Here is a 14,527-nt window from a genome sequence, read left to right as displayed (position 1 = left end):
TTACTGAACACAACAATACACGACTCTGGCCTCAACAAAATAGGAGGCGGACTATGCGCAACACACAAGTAATCCAAGGCGCACGAAAACAGTACAGTGCGACGACAGGAAATTACAAAAGACGAGCCGCACCTGTTGACAGGCGAACAATAACACACAATACACGACTAACAAAACGAGAAACTTATAGGGGACATAATTAACCCAAATGGAAAACAGGTGTACAATAAAGACAAAACCAAACGAACATCGATAACATACAACGGTGGCAGCTAGTACTCCGGGGACGACGACCGCCGAAGCCTGCTCGAGCAAGGAGGAGGAGCAGCCTCGGCCGAAACCGTGACAGTACCTCCCCCTTGACACGCGGCTTCAGCCGTGCGCCGACCCCGGCCTCGGGGACGACCAGGAGGACGCGGAGCAGGGCGCGTGGGTTGACCACGGTGGAACTCTGTCAGGAGAGACGGGTCTAGGATGTCCCTCCTCGGCACCCAGCACCGTTCCTCCGGGCCGTACCCCTCCCACTCCACGAGATATTGGAGACCCCCCCATCCGACGTCTCGAATCCAAGATGGACCGAACTGTGTACGCCGGAGCCCCCTCGATGTCCAGTGGGGGCGGAGGAGTCTCTCTGATCTCATCGTCCTGGAGTGGACCAGCTACCACCGGCCTGAGAAGAGACACATGGAACGAGGGGTTAATACGATAATCACTAGGCAGTTGTAACCTGTAACACACCTCGTTCAATCTTCTCAGGACTTTAAAAGGCCCCACAAACCGCCGACCCAGTTTCCGGCAGGGCAGGCGGAGGGGTAGGTTTCTGGTAGAGAGCCAGACTCGATCACCAGGTGCGTACACCGGCCCCTCACTGCGGTGGAGATCGGCGCTCGCTTTCTGACGACGGATGGCCCGCTGCAGGTGGACGTGTGCAGCGTTCCACGTCTCCTCCGAGCGCCGCACCCACTCATCCACCGCAGGAGCCTCGATCTGGCTCTGCTGCCACGGTGCCAAAACCGGCTGGTAACCTAACACACATTGGAAAGGGGTTAGATTGGTTGAGGAGTGGCGGAGAGAGTTCTGGGCCATCTCTGCCCAGGGGACATACCTCGCCCACTCCTCCGGCCGGCTCTGGCAATACAATCTAAGAAACCTACCCACATCCTGGTTCACACGTTCCACCTGCCCATTACTCTCCGGGTGGTAACCCGAGGTCAGGCTCACCGAGACTCCCAAACGCTCCATAAACGCTCTCCAGACTCTGGAGGTGAACTGGGGACCTCGATCAGACACTATATCCTCGGGTACCCCATAGTGCCGAAAAACGTGGGTGAATAGTGCGTCGGCGGTCTGTAGGGCAGTAGGAAGACCCGGCATTGGGAGCAGACGACAGGCCTTAGAGAACCGATCCACAACGACCAGTATAGTAGTATTCCCCTGCGAGGGGGGAAGGTCTGTGACGAAATCCACCGAGAGGTGAGACCATGGTCGTTGTGGAACGGGCAGGGGTTGTAACTTTCCCCTGGGCAGGTGTCTAGGCGCCTTACACTGGGCGCACACCGAGCAGGAGGAGACATAAACCCTCACATCCCTGGCTAACGTTGGCCACCAGTACTTAGCGCTAAGGCAGTGCACAGTCCGGCCAATACCAGGATGTTCAGAGGAGGGTGACGTGTGAGCCCAATATATCAGTCGATCCCGAACCTCGAGCGGAACGTACGTCCGACCCACCGGGCACTGTGGAGGACTAGGGTCGGTACGCAACGCCCGCTCGATTTCAGCATCGACCTCCCACACTACCGGTGCCACCAGACAAGACTCCGGCAGTAAGGGAGTGGGCTCAACGGACCTCTCCTCCGTGTCATACCGCCGAGACAGTGCGTCTGCCTTACCGTTCTGGGACCCAGGGATGTACGTGATCTTAAATACGAACCGGGCTAAAAACATGTTCCACCGCGCCTGGCGAGGGTTCAATCTCCTAGCTGCCCGGATGTACTCCAGGTTACGGTGGTCAGTCAAAATGAGAAAAGGGTGTTGAGCCCCCTCAAGCCAATGCCTCCACACCTTTAGGGCCTGTACTACGGCTAACAGCTCCCTGTCCCCTACGTCATAATTTCGCTCCGCCGGGCTGAGCTTTTTGGAGTAAAAGCACAGGGGCGGAGTTTAGGTGGCGTGCCGGACCGTTGCAAAGTACGGCCCCAATACCGGCCTCTGACACGTCAACCTCTACCTGAAATGGTAAAGCGGGATCCGGATGCGCCAGCACCGAGCCGAAGTAAACAGGTCCTTCAGTCTCCCAAAAGCCCTGTCCGCCTCGGCTGACCACTGCAAACGCACCGGACCCCCCTTCAACAGAGACGTTATGGGAGCTGCCACCTGTCCAAAACCCCGGATAAACCTCCGGTAGTAATTTGCAAACCCCAAAAACTGCTGCACCTCTTTAACAGTGGTTGGAGTTTGCCAATTACGCACGGCTGACACCTGGTCAACCTCCATCTTCACCCCTGACGCAGACAACTGATAACCCAAAAAGGAGATTGACTCATGGAAAAACAGACATTTCTCTGCCTTGACATACAGGTCGTGCTCCAACAGCCTCCTCAACACTCGGCGCACCAGGGCTACATGCTCGGCTCGGGTAGAAGAGTACACAAGAATGTCATCAATGTACACGACCACACCCTGCCCCTGCATGTCCCTGAAGATCTCATCCACGAAGGATTGGAAGACTGAAGGAGCGTTCATCAACCCGTATGGCATGACGAGATACTCGTAATGACCTGAGGTGGTACTAAATGCTGTCTTCCATTCATCGCCCTCTCTAATGCGCACCAAGTTGTATGCGCTCCTGAGATCTAGTTTTGTGAAGGAACGCGCCCCGTGCAATGACTCCGTCATAGTCGCAATCAGAGGGAGTGGATAACTGTATTTCACAGTGATCTGATTGAGACTACGGTAATCAATGCACGGGCGCAAACCTCCATCCTTCTTCTTCACAAAAAAGAAGCTTGAGGACGCAGGGGAAGTGGATGGCCGTATGTATCCTTGTCTCAGAGATTCGGCTATGTAAGTCTCCATAGCTCTCTTCTCCTCTTGAGACAGAGGATACACATGGCTCCGTGGAAGCGCTGCTCCTGCCTGGAGGTCTATCGCACAATCTTCTTGCCTATGAGGAGGCAACTGCGTCGCCCTCGATTTACTGAACACGATTGCCAAATTCTCATACTCAGGGGGAATGTGCAGTGCGGGCACCTGGTTTGGACTCTCCACCGAGGTCTCCCCCACGGAAACACCTAGACATCGCCCCACACACTGGGCAGACCATCAATCAATCAATTTTATTTTATATAGCCCTTCTTACATCAGCTAATATCTCGAAGTGCTGTACAGAAACCCAGCCTAAAACCCCAAACAGCTAGTAATGCAGGTGTAGAAGCACGGTGGCTAGGAAAAACTCCCTAGAAAGGCGAAAACCTAGGAAGAAACCTAGAGAGGAACCAGGCTATGAGGGGTGGCCAGTCCTCTTCTGGCTGTGCCGGGTGAAGATTATAACAGAACCATGCCAAGATGTTCAAAAATGTTCATAAGTGACAAGCATGGTCAAATAATAATCAGGAATAAATCTCAGTTGGCTTTTCATAGCCGATCATTAAGAGTTGAAAACAGCAGGTCTGGGACAGGTAGGGGTTCCATAACCGCAGGCAGAACAGTTGAAACTGGAATAGCAGCAAGGCCAGGCGGACTGGGGACAGCAAGGAGTCACCACGGCCGGTAGTCCCGACGTATGGTCCTAGGTGCTCAGGTCTCTCAGTTGGCTTTTCTAGCCGATCATTAAGAGTTGAAAACAGCAGGTCTGGGACAGGTAGGGGGTTTCGTAACCGCAGGCAGAACAGTTGAAACTGGAATAGCAGCAAGGCCAGGCGGACTGGGGACAGCAAGGTGTCATCATGCCCGGTAGTCCTGACGTATGGTCCTAGGGCTCAGGTTCTCAGAGAGAAAGAGAGAACGAGAGAATTAGAGAGAGCATACTTAAATTCACACAGGACACTGGATAAGACAGGAGAAGTACTCCAGGTATAACCAACTAACCCCAGCCCCCGACACATAAACTACTGCAGCATAAATACTGGAGGCTGAGACAGGAGCGGTCCGGAGACACTGTGGCCCCATCCGAAGAAACCCCGGACAGGGCCAAACAGGAAGGATATAACCCCACCCACTCTGCCAAAGCACAGCCCCCGCACCACTAGAGGGATATCCTCAACCACCAACTTACAATCCTGAGACAAGGCCGAGTGTAGCCCACAGAGGTCTCCACCACAGCACAAACCAAGGGGGGCGCCAACCCAGACAGGAAGATCACGTCAGTAACTCAACCCACTCAAGTGACGCACCCCCTCCCAGGGACGGCATGAAAGAGCACCAGCAAGCCAGTGACTCAGCCCCTGCAACAGGGTTAGAGGCAGAGAACCCCAGTGGAGAGGGGAACCGGCCCGGCAGAGACAGCAAGGGCTGTTCGTTGCTCCAGAGCCTTTCCGTTCACCTTCACACTCCTGGGCCAGACTACACTCAATCATATGACCTACTGAAGAGATAAGTCTTCAGTAAAGACTTAAAGGTTGAGACCGAGTCTGCGTCTCTCACATGGGTAGGCAGACTGTTCCATAAAAATGGAGATCTATAGGAGAAAGCCCTGCCTCCCGCTGTTTGCTTAGAAATTCTAGGGACAATTAGGAGGCCTGCGTCTTGTGACCGTAGCGTACGTATTGGTATGTACGGCAGGACCAACTCGGAAAGATAGGTAGGAGCAAGCCCATGTAACGCTTTATAGGTTAACAGTAAAACCTTGAAATCAGCCCTTGCCTTAACAGGAAGCCAGTGTAGGGAAGCTAGCACTGGAGTAATATGATCAAATTTATTGGTTCTAGTCAGGATTCTAGCAGCCGTATTTAGCACTAACTGAAGTTTATTTAGTGCTTTATCCGGGTAGCCGGAAAATAGAGCATTGCAGTAGTCTAACCTAGAAGTAACAAATGCATGGATTAATTTTTCTGCATCATTTTTGGACAGAAAATTTCTGATTTTTGCAATGTTACGTAGATGGAAAAAAGCTGTCCTTGAAACAGTCTTGATATGTTCGTCAAAAAGAGAGATCAGGGTCAAGAGTAATGCCGAGGTCCTTCACAGTTTTATTTGAGACGACTTTACAACCATCAAGATGAATTGTCAGATTTAACAGAAGATCTCTTTGTTTCTTGGGACCTAGAACAAGCATCTCTGTTTTGTCCGAGTTTAAAAGTAAAAGTTTTCAGCCATCCACTTCCTTATGTCTGAAACACAGGCTTCTAGCGAGGGCAATTTTGGGGCTTCACCATGTTTCATTGAAATGTACAGCTGTGTGTCATCCGCATAGCAGTGAAAGTTAACATTATGTTTTCGAATAACATCCCCAAGAGGTAAAATATATAGTGAAAACAATAGTGGTCCTAAAACGGAACCTTGAGGAACACCGAAATGTACAGTTGATTTGTCGGAGGACAGACCATTCACAGAGACAAACTGATATCTTTCCGACAGGTAAGATCTAAACCAGGCCAGAACTTGTCCGTGTAGACCAATTTGGGTTTCCAGTCTCTCCAAAAGAATGTGGTGATCGATGGTGTCAAAGGCAGCACTAAGGTCTAGTAGCACGAGGACAGATGCAGAGCCTCGGTCTGACGCCATTAAAAGGTCATTTACCACCTTCACAAGTGCAGTCTCAGTGCTATGATGGGGTCTAAAACCAGACTGAAGCATTTCGTACACATTGGGCTTAAGAGCCCTCTGTTGCCACGAAATAGAAGGATTATGGGTAATCAACCAGGGAAGCCCCAACACCACCGGATACGCAGGAGAGTCAATCAGATATAGCTGAATAGTTTCCTCATGACCCCCCTGCGTCCTCATCCTAAGTGGCGCTGTGACCTCCCTAATCAACCCAGATCCCAATGGACGGCTGTCTAAAGCATGGACAGGAAATGGGGCGTCGACAGGAAGAAGGGGAATTCCTAGTTTTAAACAAAAATTTAGATCAACAAAATTCCCAGCTGCGCCTGAATCTACTAGCGCCTTATGCTGGGAATGAGGTGCAACCTGAGGAAAATGTACAGGTAAACAGACGTGCACAACAGAGAGCTCTGGGTAAGTGGGACGCCTACTCACCTGGAATGACTCCCCAGTGCGTGGCCTGTTGTCCTCTCCCCTAGGAGACCCTCCCCAGCACCTAGCCGCAGTGTGCCCTCCACGGCCGCAGTTGGTGCAGGGGACAGCCCCCCTCGGGCTCCTCCTCCTCCTCTCTCTAGCGCCAGCACCTCCGAGCTCCATAGGGCTCGGCTCGGAGGTGCTGGAGGGTGGAATGGACGACCCCCACTCGGAACGTCCGCGGGTAGCCAGCAGGTTGTCAAGCCGGATGGACATGTCCACCAGCTGGTCGAAGGTGAGGTGGGCATCCCTGCAGGCCAGCTCTCGACGGACGTCCTCCCGTAGACTACATCGGTAGTGGTCGATGAGGGCCCGCTCATTCCACCCTGCATCCGCCGCTAGAGTCCGGAACTCCAGAGCGAACTCCTGTGCGCTCCTCTTCCCCTGTCGGAGGTAGAATAGACGCTCCCCCGCCGCTTTCCCCTCAGGTGGATTGTCGAACACGGCCCTGAAGCGGCGAGAGAACTCTGCGTAGGTGATCGTAGCAGCGTCTATCCTCCTCCATTCGGCGTTGGCCCACTCCAACGCCTTGCCGGAGAGACAGGAGATGAGGGCGGAGATGCTCTCGTGTCCCGAGGGCGCCGGGTGTACGGTGGCCAGGTAGGGTTCCACCTGCAGGAGGAACCCCTGACACCCGGCAGCGGTGCCATCATAAGCCCTCGGGAGCGAGAGCCGAATGCCACTGGGTTCCGGAACACCGATGGGAGGACTGACCAATGGTGATGGTAGGGTAGGCGGAGGCACCCCTCTGGTCTCCCATCGGTGCAGAGTGTTAATAACGTCCTGCAGGGCGGTCCCGAGTTGAAGGATCCGATCGTCCTGCCCGCGGACGCGCTCCTCCAACGATTCGGGAGCTGATGCTGCTCCTGCTGACTCCATAAAGAGGTGTGTTATTTTGTCACAGTGGCTGATGTGGTTGTGGTGGAGGAGTCACACGCAGGACACAGAAGCTAAGTCCAACCGACTTTACTGAACACAACAATACACGACTCTGGCCTCAACAAAATAGGAGGTGGACTATGCGCAAAACACAAGTAATCCAAGGCGCACGAAAACAGTACAGTGCGACGACAGGAAATTACAAAAGACGAGCCGCACCTGTTGACAGGCGAACAATAACACACAATACACGACTAACAAAACGAGAAACTTATAGGGGACATAAGTAACCCAAATGGAAAACAGGTGTACAATAAAGACAAAACCAAACAAACATCGATAACATACAACGGTGGCAGCTAGTAGTCCGGGGACGACGACCGCCGAAGCCTGCCCGAGCAAGGAGGAGGAGCAGCCTCGGCCGAAACCGTGTCACTCATTCAAGGGTTTTTCCTAATTTTTACTATTTTCTACATTGTAGAATAATAGTGAAGACATCAAAACTATGAAATAACACATATGGAATCATGTAGTAACCAAAGTGTTAAACAAATCAAAATATATTTCACAGTCTCTTCTGAACAGTTGATGTTGAGATGTGTCTGTTACTTGAACTCTGTGAAGCATTTATTTTGGCTGCAATTTCTGAGGCTGGTAACATCCTCTGCAGCAGAGGTAACTCTGGGTCTTCCATTCCTGTGGCGGTCCTCATGAGAGCCAGTTTCATCAAAGCGCTTAATGGTTTTTGCGACTGCACATTTTCCGGATTTACTGACCTTCATGTCTTAAAGTAATGATGGACTGTCGTTTCTCCTTGATTATTTGAGCTGTTCTTGCCATAATATGGACTTCGTCTTTTACCAAACAGGGCTATCTTCTGTATACCACCCCTACCTTGTCACAACACAACTGATTGGCTCAAACGCATTAAGAAGGAAATAAATTCCACAAATGTACTTTTAAGAAGGCACACCTGTTAATTGAAATGCATTCCAGGTGAAGCTGGTTGAGAGAATGCCAAGAGTGTGCAAAGCTGTCATCAAGGCAAAGGGTGGCTATTTGAAGAATCTCAAATATAAAATATTTTGATTTGTTTACCACTTTTTTGGTTACTACACGATTCCATATGTGCTATTTCATAGTTGTGATGTCTTCACTATTATTCTACAATGTAGAAAATAGTAAAAATAAAGAAAAACCATTGAATGAGTAGGTGTTCTAAAACTTTTGACCGGTAGTGTACAAACTGTATGTTTCTTATTTGTAGCATTGTGTGTGCAATTTCCATCTATCCACGTTACAGAGATCAGCACAGCAGGGCAAACGTGTGGCGAGCTGGCATTTGCCCCAACACTTATGATTTGGTTGAATAACATATTTTGACAAAAATAAGCATTGAAAGAGGGACAAAGCACTGTTGTTTAGACTGATTTGCCTCATGACTTGTGAACATGTGCACAACTAGCCTACTGATAACCACAGCTCCAGGTACCCTAGAGAAGTCTATGCGCTTTCATCCCCTCTGGCCAGGGGAAACATCATGTATTCATAGCCTAAGCTATGTATTTGTAGCCTAAAATAGGCATATTTATTTGTGTTAAGAGAAAATGTGAGTGTGATCAAATTTGGTTTATATTCAAACTTCGGGTTGTTAGGCTACCTAGACCTTATCAATCCAAAATGTTTGACTGGAATTAATCAATCAACAATAGTGATTAAATACTGTGTGAGTAACTTTTTAATTACAGATGCAAAGGTCTACACAGTGCAACCCTGCATAAAGCAAGCCTGTTAGTTCTATTGTCCAATCGCAGTTGTTTCGTTTTTTTTTTTTTACCATATGACCTGATTAGAAAATATATGGTCCCATCATAGCCCATATAAAACCGTTTTACTGCTGATTTTATTAATAGGTCATACCCTACAACTAGGGTCCAGAGTTTTACCTGGTTAGGTTAGCCCAGTGGTTCTCAAACCTCTCCTCAGGGATCCCCAGATGTTTCACAATTTTGGCCCTGAACTAGTTCACCTGATTCACCTAATCATGGGCTTGATGATTCATTGACAAGTTTAATCAGGTGTGCTAATTCTGGAATACATAAAATACAAGAACCGACTGGGGGTGCCCGAGGAGAGAGTTGAGAACCACTGGGTTAGCCTACCAGGGGCTTAGCAATTGCTAGACAGAAGATCTGAGGGTTATCCTACGAAGCAGGTTTGAGGAGTTAGCGAGGTAACTTTGGTCAACTCTGAATGAACTGACTGAGCCGTGCGTTGAGGACCAATAAAATCAGATTATCTCCCTCTTGCAAAGATTGTGTCATTATCCCCTTCATTTGAGGAAGATGGCTGATTGAATAGACAGCTGATTTGTGTTTTAACTAGTCATGTTAAAATATATCACATTACACATTTAGTAATGACAGAATGCATTTTAAACGTCATGCAATGTAACACTTTCGTATGACTTAATAAAATCGATAGGAGTGGGAAAAAGGTGCTTGTGCATTGATAAGCACAAAGATGGCATTAACGATAAATCATAAAATAAAGATGGCACTTCTAAAAGCCTATTCACACCACAGCCAGCTGAATTTGTAAGATAACTTGTGGCACTGAATTGTCCATGAAGAGTTCGGTGTTCGACTAGCCATGTGCGACATGCACACAGTTACAAGCCTGCTACAGTTAGCGGTAGGCAATATTCACCGTAGTATGGATGAAGCCTGAGCTGGAATGCGAAGCTAACTAAAGCTGTTTAGCTTGAGAAAGAACATAGATCTAGCTTGCTTTCCAGGATATCCCTCTGGTTGACACATTCTGTGGCCAGGGAAAGGTAAAGTAGAATGCCATGAGGATGCGGCCTAGGTAGGGCTGTGGCAATCATGACATTTTGTCAGCCGGTAACTGTCATGCAAATGACAGAAAGTTAGACACACAAATATCATAACACCCCCCAAAAAAATAAATAAATGCTAACCTCCCCTGTTATTGTAATTGTGAGAGGTTAGCATGTCTTGGGGGGGTATGATATTTGTGCGTCTGTAATTCTCACTCATCATTATTCACAATTCATTCAGGATTATCCGTAGTCATGGTGCCATCCACATTAAAGTGTTTAGAAACATATTTGATTCTTATTTACAATAAAAGTGACTCCAAAATGACACAATACATTATTTACCATTAATTTCTATTGGGCACAAAATAATCTGAAACACAACCAAAGGAAACGGAAACAGAAAATGCATACAATAAATTAGTCACAAACTCGATGTAGTCATTGCGTGCTATGAATATGGGACCAAATACTTTTTACTACTTTAATAAGTGAATTTACCCAATACTTTTAGTCCCCTAAAATGGGGGACTATGTACAAAAAGTGCTGTAATTTCTAAATGGTTCACCCGATATAGATTCAAATACCCTCAGATTAAAGCTGACAGTCTGCACTTTAACCTTATAGTCATTGTTTGATTTTAAAGCCAAACTTTTGGAGTATAGAGCCAAAAGAAGAAGAAATGCATCACTGTCCCAATAATTACAGGAGGCACTGAATTTGGCAACTACAGTTGTGAATGATATAAACCTTAGAATGTCTTGGAAATCAAAACATATGGGTTGCACGATGCAACTGTATTGATGATTTCAAAAAGTTGCAAAAAAAGCTGGTGCTTTGATCCTTGCCTCAGGCTGCACATGCTGTTCTCTCATCAAGGTGATAATATTCTCACCCATCAGACTATTCTCAATGTAATCTTATCTTTACTAATATGTGAAATTAGTTTAGATTTAGAATGAGCCATTATCAAATGGGCAGGAAGAGGGGGCAGGGGAAAAAATGTCATCCGTACGCACTCGAATAGCGAATGGAGGCGGTGCTTTCCACGGTTTGTTTTTCAATCATGCTGTGTAGGCTACTCTGGTTTTACAGCGGAGCAATGTGCTTAATATTAGCAGCTGATAAATAAATATAGTAGTGGCAACCATCAAAACTCTGCTTTCATACAGGATTATATATAGAAATGTCTGGGCTCATAAGAACACTTATTTCACTCCACACACTGTTTGAGGAGCAGCCTCTCGCTGCGCGACTGGTGATATTCCGCCAAAACCCTGCATGCCATGGGCTCTCCAAACCGGTTTCAGAAGCTACCCAGTGCTTAATTTGGAAAGCCAAGTGAAATCTGTTCTGGAACATCGATAGTAACATCTAGCCCTATCTATTTCACATTAATTCCTAACATTGCATGGGGAAAATCCAACATAATGCATTTAATATGGTTTTAGAATGCTTAGCTGGCCAACCGGTGTCAAACTCATTCCACGGAGGGCCGAGTGTCTGCTGTTTTTCTCTCCTCCCTTGTACTTGATTGATCAATTAAGGTCACTGATTAGTTAGGAACTCCCCTCACCTGGTTGTCTAGGTCTTCATTGGACACAAATTGAAAGGAAATAACAAAAACCAGCAGACACTGTCATCCATGGAATGAAATTGACACCTCTGATTTATGGTGTTAAGAATAAACAATGATTCAGGTGAGAGGGCCAGACTTGAATTTAACTAGTTGCCTTAAACACAGCTCCCTAGCAACTAAACAGGCATCAGCTGCTACTAACTGCCAATCAGCCTCCACTCCTGTTTGTAACGCTTTAAATAGTTGCCTTGAACGCAGCTCCCCAACAAACATCAGCTGCAACACATTGCTAATCAGCCTCCTCACCTGTCCTCACTCTCCTTAATCACCACTGCCACCCTGCTTAAACATGACCAAACTAACGTTCCACCTTTTTCATTCTGCAGTGCATGTCATGGTGCACGACAGTGTATTACTAGCCTTAGCATGGTTTGCGTCCTTCCTCCACCTTTATCTACACTGAACAAAAATATAAAACGCAGCATGTAAAGTGCTGGTCCCATGTTTCAAATTCAATTGTTATGTCACATGTGCCGAATACAACAGGTGTAGACCTTACAGTGAAATGCTTACTTACAAGCCCTTAACCAACAACGCAGTTTTAAGAATACCAACAACAAAAAAATCACAAGAATACAATATAAAAGTAACTAATAATTAAAGAGCAGCAGTAAAAATAACAATAGCGAGGCTATATACAGGGGGTACCGGTACCGAGTCAATGTGCGGGGGCACCGGTTAGTCGAGGTAATTGAGATAATATGTACATGTAGGTAGATGTTAAGTTCTCCCCTCGGGTGTAGTTCGTCAGAGGAGGAGAAGTAAATGCCCGTGCCTGCGCACACAAGGTAAACTAGATGGATGGGGAAGAAATGTGGGGTGTAATGAACTGAAATAACCAGAATGCAATGTTAGCCCTCGGGGGACATTTAGTAAGGTAATTAAGCAAAAATAAATATGCAACACCCATTAAGAAACAGTAATAAAACCAAACAAACTAAGGAAGGTAAGAGAAGGGAATGTTTGAGAACGGGGTCCATGTAATGAAAATTAACAAAGGTCCCTTTTCTACACACCTAATCCTTCCCACTTTCCTACCTGTTACCACAAATACAGGGGTGACACCCGCCCGGCTAACCTAGTGTGTAAAACAATGGGTTATCTACGTGTGAATGTACACCCATGGGCAGAACTACCTTTTCCCTTCTCCCGGATCTAGGTAGGGTGGAGTACATCAGGAGGACAGGCTGGAACACAAACAAAGATAGATAAATTAAAACAACAAAATCCTCAAACAGCCAAACAACAATTGTCCTCTCTCTCTCTCGAGCTCACACAGCAAACAGTTTATACTCTTGTCAATCAGCTACAGCTGCCAGGACTCCGGACCAAAGCCACGCCCACCATCGTCAACCGCAACTCAGCACACCTGTAATGCCCAGAACACACAAACACACTACAAAGGAAAATGGGGAGAAAGAAAAACACGTCACACGTAACAGTAGAGTTATTAAAGTGACTATGCATAGATAATAACGAGAGAGTAGCAGCAGGGTGACAGAGGGGAAGGGGGTGGGGGTGCAATGCAAATAGTCTGGGTAGCCATTTGATTAGATGTTCAGGAGTCTTATGGCTTGGGGGTAGAAGCTGTTTAGAAGCCTCTTGGACCTAGACTTGGCACTCCGGTACCGCTTGCCGTGCGGAAGCAGAGTGAACAGTCTATGACTAGGGTGGCTGGAGTCTTTAAACAATTTTTAGGGCCTTCCTCTGATACCACCTGGTATAGAGGTCCTGGATGGCAGGAAGCTTAGCCCCAGTGATGTACTGGGCCGTACACACTACCCTCTGTAGTGCCTTGCGGTCGGAGGCCGAGCAGTTGCCATACCAGGCAGTGATGCAACCAGTCAGGATGCTCTCGCTGGTGCAGCTGTAGAACCTTTTGAGGATCTGAGGACCCATGCCAAATCTTTTCAGTCTGCTTAGGGGGAATAGGTTTTGTCGTGCCCTCTTCACGACTGTCTTGGTGTGCTTGGACCACGTTAGTTTGTTGGTGATGTGGACACCAAGGAACTTGAAGCTCTCAACCTGCTCCACTTCAGCCTCGTCGATGAGAATGGGGGCGTGCTCGGCCCTCTTCTTTTTCCTGTAGTCCACAATCATCTCCTTTGTCTTGAACACGTTGAGGGAGAGGTTGTTGTCCTGGCACCACACGGCCAGGTCTCTGACCTCCTCCCTATAGGCTGTCTCGTCATTGTCGGTGATCAGGCCTACCACTGTTGTGTCATCGGCAAACTTAATGATGGTGTTGGAGTCGTGCCTGGCCATGCATTCATGAGTGAACAGGGAGTACAGGAGGGGACTGAGCACGCACCCCTGAGGGGTCCCCGTGTTGAGGATCAGCATGGCGGATGTGTTGTTACCTACCCTTACCACATGGAGGCGGCCCGTCAGGAAGTCTAGGATCCAGTTGCAGAGGGAGGTGTTTAGTCCCAGGGTCCTTAGCTTAGTGATGAGCTTTGAGGGCACTATGGTGTTGAACGCTGAGCTGTAGTCAATGAATAGCATTCTCACATAGGTGTTCCTTTTGTCCAGGTGTGAAAGGGCAGTGTGGAGCGCAATAGAGATTGCATCATCTGTGGATCTGTTGGGGCGGTATGCAAATTGGAGTGGGTCTAGGGTTTCTGGGATAATGGTGTTGATGTGAGCCATGACCAGCCTTTCAAAGCACTTCATGGCTACAGATGTGAATGCTACGGGTCGGTAGTCATTTAGGCAGGTTACCTTAGTGTTCTTGGGCACAGGGACTATGGTGGTCTGCTAGAAACATGTTGGTATTACAGACTCAGACAGGGAGAGGTTGAAAATGTCAGTGAAGACACTTGCCAGTTGGTCAGCGCATGCTCGGAGTACACGTCCTGGTAATCCATCTGGCCCTGCGGCCTTGTGAATGTTGACCTGTTTAAAGGTCTTACTCACATCGGCTACGGAGAGC

Source organism: Coregonus clupeaformis, chromosome 10 (assembly GCF_020615455.1).
Source record: "Coregonus clupeaformis isolate EN_2021a chromosome 10, ASM2061545v1, whole genome shotgun sequence".
NCBI classification, from domain to species: domain Eukaryota; kingdom Metazoa; phylum Chordata; class Actinopteri; order Salmoniformes; family Salmonidae; genus Coregonus; species Coregonus clupeaformis.
This window is presented reverse-complemented; position numbering follows the sequence as displayed.